This window comes from Cygnus atratus, chromosome 4 (assembly GCF_013377495.2).
Source record: "Cygnus atratus isolate AKBS03 ecotype Queensland, Australia chromosome 4, CAtr_DNAZoo_HiC_assembly, whole genome shotgun sequence".
In the NCBI taxonomy this organism is placed as follows: Eukaryota; Metazoa; Chordata; class Aves; order Anseriformes; family Anatidae; genus Cygnus; species Cygnus atratus.
Window position 1 is genome coordinate 51,741,099 of NC_066365.1, and position 11,671 is coordinate 51,752,769.

Genomic DNA, 11,671 nt, shown 5'->3' on the forward strand with positions numbered 1-11,671 from the left:
ATACAATGGAGGTATCAGCTACTTTAAAAAATACTATGCTCTCCCAGATGTTTAATAAAACATCTCTGGTATGATATATATTACATAATATAGCATCTTCCTTTCTTAAGAGCTAGACAGAAAGAAAATCAAAGGGTATAAGAAAGAGTCAGCTTTTGAGGAGAAATTGACAAAAAAAAAATCCTCCCATGCAACTGTCAGGAAACAGCAGCTTGCCAGTGTAAGAAACTACAAGAGACAAAATGGCCTTTTCAAGGAAGGGCCGCCTGTTCTTTATATCTTCATCTTTTCTTCATATTTCCAGTTTGCACTGCTTTCCCACAGCATTGACCACCATGTTCTCAGCTGGCTTCTGCTGTGCCAAGAATGCTTTCCAGCTGTAGATAAGTTTAAAAAGCCAGAAAATTTTAATTTATTTTTCATAAGAATAAAGAACAACTGTACTGTGTCCATCTAGCCCAGCAAGTTGTCTTGGAGAATTCAGCGAGGAGAGCAGCTAGCAGCAGAAATATATGGAAGAGTGGAAAAATGGCAGGAAAATGTTTTACTGCTCCCCCAGTACCACAGTAACATTTTGTATTTGCATTAAAAAGCCTCATCTGGATCTTCCCTGTATCAAATGGTCCTGTTGCTTTTGGAAGCCTTGTAAGAGGCTAGACTATAAGATAAAGCACAGCACAGCTTTGCAAGTTTTTGTCATCTCACTAAATAGGTCTCTTATGATAAATGTCCCCCATTTAAATTTGTCTTCCCCTTCTTAAGAGCCCCTGTGCTGGAACATGAAGTTTGCCACACCTCCCCTTCTTCTCTTACATCTGTACACATAATAACTTTAACACAAATCTTAGAGCACATAATAACACTGCTAAAAATGGTGATTTGGCCATAGGGTTGTGGAATGAGTGGAGAAGAGACAAGGGCATGAACAGCCAAAATTTTCAAAGAGCAGGTCAGGAAGAATAAGTGGAATGGGAGAGGAAAAGTCTTTGTGAAAGACCTGGCTCCTCTGTCTAGGAATAGCACAGGGGGTTTTGACTGCCACAATAGTCCATGAGGTACACCCATTTATGTGGGCTACTGGAAAGAAGGTTTTATGAGGGGAAAAGGAATTTAGCATTATGGGTGCCATTTGGTTTTGAATTGAAAGCAGCTGAAAGGATGGAGGTAACTATCCCTTATTCTTAGTCAAAGAGCAGTAGACATTTCCCCAGAACTACCAAAGAAGGCCTTCATTAAGCAAAAGCAGTCATCTGTATGCAAAAAGAGTCTGTGTGATTTGTTCTCAGTGCACTCTTACTATACATCAGTGAATCAGTTAAGAGCTGACTCCTTCCATCCGTTTCTGCCTTCTGAAGTCACTTGTTTGTGGATTCATGCCTTGCCTAAATTGAAATCAGCAGGAACATCTACTCCTAGACATAATCTGGCTGTGTCAGTTGCCAACAGCAATTATGGAAACTCATGGGGAACATTGGCTGCAAGTTATCGAAACAGATGTCGGTTGTAGCAACACAGGCATGAGACTGAATTTCCGAATGCAAGCAGTCCTACGTGCCATGTGGAAGTTCCAACAGCTCCAGCCACAAATCAAACCAACAGCTAAAAATCACACTTTGCAACCATCATGCACATTCAGAGCACTCCCTGCTTTCATTTGCCTTCTAGAATCACATACAATTCTCAGTATGAAAATGCCTTTTTATTTCCTGTGCTGGGAACCTTACCAGAGGTACATAAAGCAGCGAGGTGAAGATGTGACAATAAACAATTAGAAACATAGGCCCACTCTTACTACAGGAGGACAATCATTTTAGTAACAGAACTAATAAAATTGAGACCAATCATAGCCATAGATTTTTTTTTATCTATTGAATTTTAAAGAACATGGCAAGAAGCATTTCTGCTAGGTTTGTGTTGCCATCACTCACAACTATGCACCTTTTTAAATTCATCTCTCTGAAAATAGGAAAACATTTTGAAAAATGCTAGGTTTGTGTTGCCATCACTCACAACTATGCACCTTTTTAAATTCATCTCTCTGAAAATAGGAAAACATTTTGAAAAATGCTGAATACACTAACCAATGTAATCCATAAGGGTGGGTCCACCTTATGTTTAGATCTGGTCTGAGCCTGCCCCACCCAGTTTTCTATTCACAATCCTATTGTCACAAGCCCAATTGCCAGTCCTTCCAAGGTAAAAAACCCTATAGTAAGAACAGCATTGACTTGGCAGAGTGTTTTAGCATAGCTTTGTATGCAGCACATATCAGGCCTTCGATCTTCAAATACTTTACTAATCTGCAACTCATCCCAATTCCCAGATTGTGTCTTCTACCCTCCTGATGTACTCTTTGCCCCTCAGAGAAAGCTACAGGAGGTAATATGCAACCTGTTTTCTTCATTATCTAAACATCCTGGGGGAGTGATGGAGCAAGCTGAAGAAAATGGTTCCCCATGTATTACCACTTAAACTGCTAAATGCAGTCAAACAACTTGAAACTTCTTAAGAGAGTTCAGCACAAAACACAAGTTTTCCACTAACAAGTGAAATATTCACATCACTGATAAAGTGCAACTTAAATGAAATGGGGCACTGTCTAACTTAATGAAAATAACCTGATTTTAAGCAGGCTGAAATGCCAATAAGCAGTATGACAGCTCCAGAAGGCTGGGACTGGATTGATATGGAGCTTGACAGATTACTTGCTGAAAACTATCTTTGGCAGTTGTCTGCATAGTTCAAAGCAACATTAGGAGAGGTTCTGTCCTTCCTGCCAGAGGATGTCAAGCACGGTAAAGCCACAGCAGAGGAACGCCGTGAGAGGAAGGTGGAATGAAGATGAGTGTGATCTTCAAGGACGACCCACTGATGATGGAAAGGCAAACACACACAGTCCATAAAGTCTTGTGTGCAACCTGTGTTAACCAAAGTCCAGTGATGTTCTGTAATTCCCTGCTCGGGTGAGTTGTTCAGCCATGATCAAATCATGCTTTCCTCCATGCCCACAGGGAGACAGGTACTCTTTTTGTCACTGTCTATGGGTGCAACCCCAGGTGCTGAGCGCTCAGCAAATAGTAGCCATCCTAAGCATTTGCCCAGCTTTCCTGCCTTTCCTAGTTTGTGACTATGTGATTTGCCTCCCTGTGCACCTAGAAGATATGGGAGATGCTGGAGTGATGGATCCTTTCTGTATGCTCTGCCTACTACTGGCATAGTTTCAAGCCTCCCCGATTGCCCACTAAGAACAACATTTAAAGCCACAGATCATGTTAACCACAAATTTATTTCCCTTCCCAAACTGCACTATCCTTGAGGTGCATGAAGACATGCACACTTTTTCATATTGTCTTTTGTGACAGTACTACCCTACCTGTAGAATATGAATAGATTTTATGGGTTTTGATATAAATGGGTTACATTCTATGTATTTTTAGATCTTCAAAAAAGAACATGTAAAAAGTGTGGCTCTACAAGGACTTTGTTAAAGAAATCAAGGACGTAATATTAGAGAGGCAGGGACAATTCTGGCCTCAGGTCTTTCCACTCCTCTGCCTGCTGATCAACACCTCCTTAGCTTGAGAGGTGGCAACAGAAATCAGCTGAGCCAAACCAAATAATAGGCTAAAGCTGTTTATAATAATAAAAGATACTTCCTGGAGGGTTTGTCATGTCCAAATATCCTCTTTTATCCCATGTTTCATCACATGACCACTCAAAACAAGCAGACTAAGATATCTTTATGATATATAAATAAATAATTTATTTAGGGAATATTTAACACTGTATATATAATAATTTATACCTCTTAAAGTTCCAAATGATGCTAACAAATAGATGAAAATGATTGTACCTTTCAGTGCCGCAGTCTGATGGATGTTTTGACTACCCTCAGGCTGGGGATAGGATGGGTGGGAACTACACTGGCATGTGACTGGATTGTGACTGGATTTCCATAGGAGACCCCCTGATCCTCATATGAGAAAAAATTCCTAAAAAAAAAAAAAAAAAAAAAAAGGAAAGATATGCATTTAGAGTGAAAAAAAGTTCATAATGAGGGCTCACCTTTAGATCACCCTTTCGTCTCTTGAACTGCAAGAAGTAGGCATGTACACAAGCACAAATAATACAGTCAGCAGAGAACCACTTAGCCTCTGGGGACAGGCAGTCACTAGTGTCTGTAGGGATTAAAAAAGAATTCTCCAGGGAGAAGAATTTGCTTAAGCTTCCTCTGTTTTCTCATTTATTTTTAACAACCCCAGGTGGGGCAATGACCATTATCTTCCCTTTCAGGAAATAACAACCAAGGAAGGATCCAAGTTTCAGAAACCGAAAAAGGGATAACCCTTTTCTAAGCTCTACTTGACAATGCGTTGTTACAGCTAAGTGGATTCAGAAAGCCTCTGGTTAGAATGGTATCGTTAAAAAACACGAAGTCAATTCAAGTGAACATCCATCAGTAGTTTGTTACACCTTCTGCCTACTCGGTGCAAACAGACATCCAGACTTCTGCTCAAGACTAGCCTCGCTGAATGGCCAACATGACAAAGGGTACCGAAATATACAAAAATAAGTTTTTATATAATGGAAGAAATTAACTGGAAATATTATATATCAATTCCATTTTAGGAGATTCTATACTTTTTATAAATATGTTTTTGTTGTTGTTTGATAGGAGCAGATAGTTAATAATTATGCCAACTGCAGAAGCAAAGAAAGGAGGTAATAAGTAAAAACCGTTGAGACTACGAGGTGTTTAACGTTGAGTAGTTAAACAATTAATGCTTTGCTCCACCACAAGCGGACTTTAAGGCGACGAAGACCCAGGGAAGGCAGCGACTGGAGAAGACAGGACCCGCAGGCACAGCAGCTCGGCTCCGCTCCCGTCGGCGTGCTCCGGGACACGGCGCCGTCCGTGGGGCCGCGCTGCCCCCTGCCGGCACAAACGCTAAAAAAATCCGCCAAGGATAATATTTGGAAGGTTTATTAATAAAGACAAGGGAGGGTAAGTCCCGAATACGTTTCTTGAAGCTGCTTTCCAACTGTGGTCTTTCGAAGCTTTTCTAAAAACAAAACAAAACAAACACACGCACGCACACACACACACACACACAAATAATAATAATTAATAATAATAATAGTAAAAAATGCACTAAAAAAAGCAAAAAAAAAAAGGAGAAAAAAGAAAGGAAAAATTAACAAGAGAAATATATATATATATAATGGAACGCAATATTCTTTTTCCTACAAGCACTGATCAAAGACCTCGAGCATGATTTTTCTGGTTCTCTCCTCATCTCCAAAAGCTCAGCGTGAAATTTTAAATCTGTGTTTGGTTTTGTGCAAGCACGATGAAAGGAGAACACGTTCATTAGCACCAGGGGGACTCTCGGAGTTTCTCGGTCCTTATATATGGCATACACACAGACACATTCCCAAGCTGACCCGCAGCAGGTGTCAGGTTATGTATAAGCTAGTAAAAGAGTTCACGGGCTGCAAAACCAGCGTGCCTATTTCATGTGTGCACAGTTGGGATGGGATGGAGGATTGAACATACTCTGCATATTTCTGTGCCCAGTCTTCTGCATATCTCTGTAGCAACACCTCCTACTTCTGCTGCTTTCTCCCTGGCCTTGTGCAGCACATGGTAATATGCCTACAGCCCATAAGAGAGAGCTTTTAAAAACATCTCCTCAGATCAGCAGCCTCTGCTGGATACTTAGTGCTGCAACCCCCTGTCCACAGTGGCTGCCAGAGTAGTGCAGGATGCTCACGCTCAGCAAACAGCAGCAAGGGAGAGCCCCAGGGGACAGGCCAGGCATTTCCACATCCCACGTTGCATGCAACACCTCTTCCTGCTGTCTTGCACTGCCTGCAGTGGAAGAATGTTTTAGATGGAGCAGTCAGCATTGGGGTCAGGCCCTCCTCTTCCTCTGCACTTCACCCTGGCTTCCCTATCCTTTGAAACCATGCTGGCAGGGGAGGCAGAGAAGTGAGAGCAGCTGTCTGTTTGCCTGACAGTATATTGTGACACGGGACTACAAATACACTATGTGCTTGCGTTGTGATTTCCTGAGAGGAGATGATCAGAGTATTGATTTCCCCATTATGCATACAGTTAAAGTGGAAAGTCTGTTCACGTAAGAACCTGAAATGACCGATGCTAGCTAAGTTTTGGAACACTGCCACCTGGGCTGCCATTCATCTGACTACGTATTCAAGAATTCACTCCACATAAACATTCATATTCAGGTTATTCACATTTTTTGGAAGACGTTTAAGATTAATAAGAATTCAACCACCCAGAACAGATGCCTTACTTCCCCCCGTCACTCAGCAGACCACATTCTAGAAGCTCAGACCTGCAGATGGTGGGAATCAGCCCCCCCATGCTTTAATCGGGCTGCCTAACTGGGCAGGCAGGAGTCAGCACACTGGGCAAATGTCCATATCCAAATCCCTTGTCATTCACTCTTGCTCCTTCTTAACAAGTGTCACTATACCCCTTGCAAAAAGGCCTCTAAAACAATCAATCTTCATGATGTATAAAACTTCTATGAAGCACAAGACCAAACAGAGATTCTCTGTAGATGAAATTAATTAATTAATTAATTAATAGTGGCTTTCCATCAGATAGCACTTGAAGTAGGGGCACAACTTTCATCTGAAACCTGCAAAGGACACTGCACTTGGTACCTCTTATTTCTGCCCTTAGAAATACCTTCAGTCCACAAAAGACACACGGAAAGTCAGGTGGACCACCTATAGTATGCATTTCAGCCCAGGCACATTCCTGGAAGGGCTGGAAGGGCTAAAACATTCAACCCAGAAAAGGAGTGGATTAGGAGATAAGAGAGAGATGAGAAAGGACAAAGATGGAGAACATCTAATCTGTGCACTCTGAAAGGAATAATCTTGAACAACAGCTGAGAACACTGCCAGAAATTTCACTCAGCAACATCCCTGAGTACACCAAGAATGTCCCACGCTACAGGGGCACAGCCAGCCACAGATTTATGCACTCATACCTACGAGGCAGCCAGCACTCCCATCAGTAACAGGGGCAAGATCTGGTCTGCAGGGAATGCAGCAGGCAGCTGTTCCTGCTGGTTCAGGCAGAGATGCTTGAAAGAGATGCTCGGGGAGAAACATCCTGGCACTGCAGACATATTAGAAAATGATCTTCAGCTCTCTTTATGTGGATTAATGAAGCTGTACTGAGTAGGAAACTCCAGCACTGAACCCCTACTTTGAAGAATGGAAGAACTGAAGAATTTTCCAGCAAAATAAGGTAAAATGGTGATGGTATGATACTTACACCATGCACCACCCTCCTCATCATCTTGAATGCTTACTCTGTAGAGATCGACTCTTACATCCAGAACCAGCTGGTGCTGGGTAACTGCCTGTTTTAGTACAGATTGTACCAGAATCCATGTTAGAAACAGCACATGGCAAGGGAGAACAGAAACTGAAAACAAAAGCACAGGGTGCTAATTGGCATAAGCACCTGTTGGTATATTCAGGGTATCACAGAATCTGATGTTTCCTATTTTACTGGAAAGTGGATCCAGTTGGATTGCTGCATAAAGCACAATACCAAAAGACATCGCATGCCATGTACTCCCCGGCTCACAGGAACGTGGTGAGAGCTATAAAGCAGGTTTGGAGGAAAGCTGTGACAAGCACAGGGATGCTTTGTGAGCAGTAAGCAATGTTTCCAAGTGGATTCAGCCCCTTCTTGTTTATGTCTGGAAGACTAAGTAATCAGAAATACACTAATCTTCAGTCACAGAAATACAGAAGGCTAATTGACCCAGTGGCATTAAACAGAGTACCTGGGGCAACTTTTACTCTCTTCAGATTCTTTCAGAGCTCCAAAAATTAAAAACCAGGGACAACAACAACAACAAACTTTCCATTGCATTTTTCCTCCTTCTCCCGATACAGTTATAGCCATTTAAAAGGTTTCAGTTCCTATGCTATTTTATATTCTTAATCTTGATTTGCACACCTGGTACAAAGCAGAGTTTAATTCTGTCTTGTATTTCGCTCTTTTCAGAATCACTTGTTTCTCAACCTCTGCATTTAATGCCTTACTTGGCAAATATCTTCATTTTAACCTTTTTGGCTTCTTCTCAGAGTCTTTGCTGTATGTCAGTTTAGTACAATGAACTTAACTGCTACCTGTTGTATGAGCCTGTCTAATTTTTATTTTACTATGCAATCTGGCTTTGCAAATCTCCCTGTGACTTCCAGGCATTGGCTAATCATCAGGGGCTTGAAGAGAAGGCATCAGGTCACTGAGTGACACCCTGTGGGACTATAATCAAAATTTGAGCAGCTTTTACTGAACCTCCAGTTTGCTATGGCCTGAGCAGATTCAGTTTTTTCAATTGCAAGGTGCACTCTGTGCTTAGTGAAACCAAAGTGGACCTGCAGTGATGAGCTGGAAATATTTGCCACTCAGGGTATCTGCAAAATGGTGGCCACTTGTTTTAGCTCTGTTAAGGCTGGTATTGAAAGGAAATAAGGAGGGACACAGCTGGTCCCTCCTAGACGGGCAGCTGCTCATGGTGCTTGATCAGTAAGAAAGATGGGAGACTATTCTGAAGTGCTTACATGGCTAAATGTTATGTTATTATAAATAGTCCATTTGAGTAATTGCCCTTCATAGGCCCCAATGTTGGGCAGGTTCCTTTATTCTTTGAACTAAAAAGGAGGGAATCTGAGGGAATAACTACTTTGTTAAAAATTAGATTCAACCTTCAAAGTTCAGGTGACCCTCCTCAGTTAAATTTCAATGCAACCTGGTTACTATTGAACTACACCGGTTTAAATTCCTAGTCACTCAAACACAAAAGTTAGGATCCTAAACATTTGGACATTTAAATAAAGGTAATACGAAAAACTACCTGCTCGTAGCAGATATATAAAAATCAGATCACCATGACTAGTTGTTGTGGTTTAGCCCGGCTGGCAGCCAAACACCACACAGCCGTTCGCTCACCCTCCCCCCTCCCTCTCCGGGATGGGGGAGAGAAACGGGAAAGTGAAGCCTGTGAGTTGAGATAAGGACAGTTTATTAAGACAGGGAAAATAATAACAATAATAATAATAATAATATAATAATGATAATAATAATAGTAATAATGTGTACAAAGTGATGCACGATGCAATTGCTCACCACCCGTTGACCGATGCCCAGCCTATCCCCGAGCAGCCGGCCCCCCCACCCCGGCTAGCCACCCCTATATATTGTTCAGCATGACGTCAGATGGTATGGAATACCCCTTTGGCCAGTTTGGGTCAGCTGTCCTGGGTCTGTCCCCTCCCAGCTCCTGCTGCACCCCCAGCCTGCTCGCTAGCAGGACAGAGCGAGAAGCTGAAAAGTCCTTGGCTTGGTGTAAGCATTGCTCTACAACAATTAAAACATCAGCATGTTATCAGCGCTCTTCTCATCCTAATCCAAAACATAGCACCCTGCCAGCTACTAGGAGGAAAATTAACTCTGTCCTACCTGAAACCAGGACACTAGTAAATGATTTAATATTGAACAGAAGGGGACATTAAGGAAAACAAAACAAAACAAAACAAAAAAAAAACGGAAAGAAAATGTATCACAGTTTCCAGAAGCAACAGAAGAAACATTGACATTTTAAATAATGTGACAGTGAGATTTTAAGAAATCTCTAGTCATGCTACTCAAAGGTCTGAAACCTACTAAGGACTAATTAAGACTTCACCTAATTGCCTGCAACAACTCAGTGCATGTACTGAATTTTACATCTACTAACAATTAGAAAGGAAAATCTGAAGAGTTACTTGGGGAAAAAGTCACCCTACTACCCTACCCATTAGGATACCGACAAGGAGAGGTAGAATTGAACATAGTCACAAAAGAGAAATTTGTTGGAGAACATGTCTAGAAAAAGCAGTTGATAATTTTGCCATGTTTGCTAAAAGGAAACTAACATAGAAGGTTGTTCAGAATTTAGAAACAGCAAGAAAAAGTGCAAGAAGTTCCAACAGGTGAATTGTGTATACTCTGACCTCCACAAAAATATGCAACATGGGGAGCCTATTATCCAAATTTTAATATTATTTTCCATTAGTGCTGAATGTAGTGCAATCTCAAGGTGCAGAAACCAGCAGAACTTGTCTGAAAGATCTCAGATTCTTACAACAACTTCATCTGCAGAGTGATAAACAAAGTCAATGGACTATAGTAGGGTAAGGAACAGGTGGTAGGGTCATAACTGCAAGGTAGGGCTAGGAATGGGATCAAAGAGATGGGAATATTGAGAGAAAGTTGAATGACTTGGGAATGCCAAGGGAAACAGAGATAACACTTAGTGATGTTTTGTTCTGAATAAATGCATTAAATAGTCTGCTATACACAGAAGCAGTTCACCTTGAAAATGTTACACATGGTCCATGTAGGTAGGAAAGAACAGAACAGAAATCTATGGGCAAAATTTGGGTTTTTACATAGGATCTGAAAATCGCAACCTCCACAGTAATATTCTCTAAAATATTCCTGGCAGCACAGAGAGAAAGAGAGGTTCAGAGCATGGCTCAAGAAATGGTGTAAGAAAAAGCATTCTTTGTGGCCCAGTAAACTTCGAGATAAAGACTATAGGAAGAACAGGCATGAGCAAAATCAAAGGGGTGACAAATTGCTGATATTTGAAAGTTAAATTCAAATAAAATATTTTAGTTTCTGCTAAGCCCCAAAGACTCCATTAAGATTTATTTTTGTCCTGAAGTTGCAAATGCACCTTTTAAGCCCTTGGCAAATTGTTAATCCTTCCACACTACCACACTGTAGTGAGATTACGAGAAAACACGTCATTGCTCTCATGTGAACATGACTCCTGATTTTAAGTTTTCCCTCACTTCTACCAGCTTCCCTCACTTTAATCACAGCAATTTTCTCAAGCAGTTATACTCCTGCCCAGTAGAAGATTTACCCTGGTTTTCCAAGATGTTGAGTTCTCAATGAACCCTACAGCATGTACATATAGACACAATTATGCTGCTTGCTTTTACCTTTTCTCCAGTTTCCCCACTCAGTTTTCAAGCACCCTTCAAGATTATGAGCCCTGCCCCAACCAGCAACACCCACCATACCGTAACTGTTTAGAATACAGCCCAGCTAAGTCTATAAATCATAGAATCATAGAATGGTTCGGGTTGGAAGGGATCATCCAACTCCAACTCCCCACCATAGACAGGGATGCCATCCACTTGATCAGGTTGGCCAGCCTGGCCTTGAACGCCTCCAGGGATGGGGCAAATCTCCCTTTAAACCAGGAAGATGAGAAAGCAGTGGTTGCTGTACCCATTATTTTCACACTAACAATTATCAGCAGCTTTCACCACTGCCTCAAGTAAGTTCAAGTAAAAAGAGTTGAAGTAAAAAGCACAGCTTCCCTCCTGAAGATGTCAGAGCTTCCCCAGCAGCCCTTTTGCCCCAGACAGGGGCTCTGAACAAAAGCCTCACCATAGGGCCCTACGACGAGAGCTGGGGGTCAGCCTCTTCTCACAGGTAGCCAGTGACAGGACTAGAGGGAATGGCCTCAAGTTGCGCCAGGGGAGGTTTGAGGTTGGAAATGAGGAGACATTTCTTCTCAGAAAGAGCAGTCAGGCATTGGGATGGGTTGCCCAG

The 11,671-nt window shown here is 41.8% G+C and overlaps 1 long non-coding RNA gene across 1 annotated transcript; it reads right to left on the reverse strand.

Moving 5' to 3' along the window:
• Positions 1-73: 73 nt before the first annotated feature.
• LOC118250994 (uncharacterized) lies at positions 74-11,627 on the reverse strand. The gene is made up of 3 exons (XR_004779629.2): positions 11,507-11,627; positions 3,854-3,992; positions 74-377 (listed from the first exon to the last, which is right to left on the reverse strand). It is a non-coding gene; the product is annotated as an uncharacterized LOC118250994 (long non-coding RNA).
• Between the last annotated feature and the right edge of the window lie 44 nt (positions 11,628-11,671).